Source organism: Lactuca virosa, chromosome 3 (genome assembly GCF_052849685.1).
Source record: "Lactuca virosa cultivar CGN04683 chromosome 3, Lactuca_virosa_CGN04683_v6, whole genome shotgun sequence".
Taxonomy (NCBI): Eukaryota; Viridiplantae; Streptophyta; class Magnoliopsida; order Asterales; family Asteraceae; genus Lactuca; species Lactuca virosa.
Window position 1 is genome coordinate 225,185,517 of NC_136428.1, and position 4,454 is coordinate 225,189,970.

Consider the following 4,454-nt stretch of genomic DNA (forward strand, 5'->3'; position numbering starts at 1 on the left):
CCCTTCCTTGTCTTGATCCTTACTTCATCCTAGGAGCACATGTGATTTTTGGAAATGTCAACTTGATGTTGGTGAGTTCACAGGTTTTGAGATAAACATATGATAAACTTTCTTTGAAAACTTTCTAGAAATTTTTTTATAATGATTATAATCATTTTTCTTAAATTCCTGATTTCCTATGCTTTGTTATCTTATCTCTTATCTTATTATCTTTTTTAGGACATTCTGCTAATCCTATCTTATTATCTTTATAGGATGCTTTACCAGTCCTATCTTACTATCTTTGTAGGATTTTTACCGATCCTATCTTATTATCTTTTAGGATATTTTATTAATCCTAACGTGTTTTATCTACCACTCTAAAGCGTCCCTTTTGGTAGTTGGATCTCTAAGGTGTATGTAATGTATTACCATGAGCCCCCAAAATCGACGTTGTTTGACTAGTGATTTCCCCGCACGACGCTTCATCGGACGTCGAATAGTGAGAAATAAGAAATTGATCATGTCGGGATTGTAGCTAGCAATCACATGTGGGGGTGTCAAACCCCGTATTGATCTATACATATCTTTCTGGATCTTGCAAGATATTCGACTACAGGTTCGCGGTAGCCAAATTTAATCAGGCTAAGGATGAATAATAACAGCTTAATAACACATTAACCTTAGGTATTTTATATTTTATCTTTCTTTCTTAGTCATTTCCAATAACTATCACAATATAAACCCTTTTACTTTTATATTTGATAAGTATACCTTTTAGCTCTCATAATTATCTGGTATATATATATATATATATATATATATATATATATATTATTTTCCATACATATATACCCGAATTTTGGTTAATTTGAAAACTAAATATTTGGGCAGAGTAACGATTGGGTACATTGGATATCCTTATATTTGACCAACGCTACTTCTAGGTACTATGTTATCCTAGGAAATTGGTCATTATAACATCTAGGTAATATATATTCCTAGCCTATTGGACATCACAACTCTTAGGCATTGTATCATAACTTACAACTAGGTATGGTATCTATAGCTACATTATTCTAAGGTTCATGCTTTATATAACGATTGATATTTATAGATATAAATATATTTTAGTAAAGTAGTTTGATAATAATGTATCCCCCCTCCCCCCTTAAAACTTTTAAAATAGTAAAATGGGGCTGTGAACTCACTCCAGTAGCGTAATCTAAAGCATCCATGCTACTGCACCCGAATCTTTGCGCCATTCGGAGGACTTCCAAAATAGTTCGAGAGATAGAGAGAAAGAGTTTTGGGTGTGAAGAAATCAGAAAGTGAGCACCTCTATTTCTAGTGCTTGTGCATGCGGCGCACTTGTAACGATCGTTTCAGGTATCAATTTCTTTTCAAAATTTTAGGGTTTTAGACTAGAACTCGACGAGTTGGGGAACTCCAACTCGTCGAGTAGAGATCATTTGTGGGACACGGGATTTAGGACCTACTCGACGAGTTGGAAGGCCCAACTCGACGAGTAGGCGTTGTAAAGGAAAACCCTAAATTTTAGGGTTTGCACCCTATATACTCTCCTTAAAACCTTAAGGCTGACCTTTCATCAGCCACCAAACCCTAAAAACGCAAGTGATAAACCCTAATCTCCATTTTCTCTCATATTGTGAGCTAGATTGACTTTTGGAGGTTAAGAAGAAGAAGATAGTGAGAAGAAGGAGAAGATCCAACAAACAAAGCCCTTACTCTTGAGCTTGACCATCTTTTGGATTATTGTAAGCATTCAAGATTCAATTTTTATCTTAGAGTATGACTAGATCTTGATTTTACTCTTCATTTCCTATCATTCTTGTCGATTGCATGCATGGGATTCATAAAGTTTGCAACTTTATGAATCTCCAGGGCAAAATGGTCCCATGGTAGGCAAGATCTAGCTTTTGGTCAAGAATGGATGCCATGCATGGATTTTAGGGTATATTTTCCCTCTTTGGCCATTTTGACTTCAAGACATGCATCGGACATGCATGTCCATAAAGCCTCCATCTTTGGAACTTTTTGAGGATTAGGATCTCTTCTGGAAAAGAGGGATTCCAGATCCCTAGAGTCTTGAACCACATGGATAAGCTTTTGAGCTTTCCAACCTTTATTAAGGGCTTTAGAGCATTCGGAGTAGTTCTAGAGGATAAAGTTGGAAATTTTATCCTTCTAGACACCTTTAGGTTTCAGATGTATGACCTGGAGTCCCTGCAATCAACATATCATTGGAATAAGCAAACAGGGGGAAACGTTGACGAGTTAGATCGGGTTTCCCCGTCCACTGGATATTGAGTGAACTCATCGAGTTGATGAGACAACTCGGCGAGTTGGCTAGGGTTTGTCTCGGTTTTCTGGACTCTGAATGAACTCGACGAGTTGCTAGATGCACTCGACGAGTTTGGGTCAACATGGACTGTTGACCTTGACCGTTGACTTGGACTTTGACCAGGGTTGACCAAGTTTGACTTTTAGAGCATTTATGGTATTTCAGGATTTTGACAAGTTAATCACATGATGGTTATAGGAAGTTGAGTTGGAGCTGCGCGTTGGGACTTATCTGATCCTATCTTATCAGTCCAACAATCTTGAGAGGTGAGTCTCCTCACCATACCAATGGGTCGAAGGCACCAAGGCCGACCCATTTTATGATATGTGGTACACTAGTTGAAGTAGTTGTTGGGTTTTTGAGCATTCTAACACTCCTAAGTGTACATGCAACCCTAAATACCTTGGATCTATGTTTTCTCTATTATATATGCAAATATGAATATTCCAAGGTATTACCCTATCTAGCATACAATCCTTGATACTTGGGTAATATAACAAGTTAGAATACATACCTTTTAATGAAGCTTGAAGTCTTGAACTTTAAGAGCTTAGCCCCAATAATGTGGAAGCCTCAAGTGGAATCACAAATCACCAAAACACCTTGGAAGAACTTGAGAGAATATGTATGCACATTAAAATCGGCCCACTCTTATTTTCACACACTTGTGTCAATTTTGTGAGCCAAAGACCCCTTTATATATTATGGAGGATTAGGGTTACATCCATGTAAACCCTAATACCCATGACCTTTCATTTACATAGGATCAATGGGTTAAAATCTCCATGGACCATCCATGAAAGCTTAGCCCAACCTAAATGAACTTGGCCCATTCCATATATATAAGAGTCCATATTTAATTAGTTCTTTTTGATCACTTAATTAATTCTAAATTAATTCTTGATCAATACTAATTAAATAATATGATTCCATATTAATATATTAGAACTTATAATATATTAATATAAATCATAAATATACTATTCTCAAAAGACTATCCATATAAATTGTGTCGGTGAAGTGCAACCCAAATGGACCATGCCGGGTCGGGTCAAGTACATACCAAATATAGTTATGGACTTAGACATTAATCCAACAGTAGTGTTATGTGGAATGCTAGTTGGTTATGTGCTTGGAGGTACGCTAGTTGTATATGTGGTATGCTTTTATGGAAGACCATGGGAGAGCCCATGACACTTGGATGTAAGACCATGTGGAGAGCCCATGGCTTTCCTATTAAAGACCATGGGAGAGCCCATGTCACTTGGATGTAAGACCATGTGGAGAGCCAATGGTTTTCCTATTAAAGACCATGGGGCAGCCCATAGAACCTAGGTGTAAGACCATGTGGGGAGCCCATGGCATCCTGGAGTAAGACCCTAGGGGGAGCCCACGACATCCCTATATGTTGTATGCATGGCTTATATGGTTTATGTAGCTTTTATAGCTAATATGGATTATGTGATTATGTGGATTGTGTGGGGTATGCTCTGGGGAACTCACTAAGCATTAGCTTACAGTTTGTTGATTTGTTTCAGGTACTTTTGAGCCCAAGGGCAAGGGCAAGGCTTGATGGCGCATCATGCACTCTCCGGCATTTGATTTGATGGGTCACTCTGATGTTTGAAATAAAATGTTAACGTTATGAATTTTGAAAACAATGGTCAATTTTACTTCATATTTTATGGGAATGTTTGGTTAATTAAAAATGAAAATTTCATTTGAAAATTTGGGTCATTATAAGTTGGTATCATAGCTTTGGTTTGAGGGATTCGGGCACACGCTCGGGTGTGTCAGGACTCAAACAAAGGAAATGGTAAAATTGTTTTCAAAAATAAAAGTTAAAAACTTCTTAAAATGGAAAAGAGGAGAGTGCAAATGCGCGTGATGGGCCGAGCCAAGTAACTAGTTCCCCAATATGTTAGCCATGTTATATTGATATTTGAGTTGTGATAATCGCATGAATCTTGCTATGTGTATGCTTTCAAAATTGTATACGGTTAGGGTCTTATAGCCTCAGAATGATTGATTTGGCCTCACTTCCTGTTCCTTGTCTGGTTGTGGTCTTAGGGTAGAGTTTGTTATTCGAAAGTCTATTTGATCATGTACT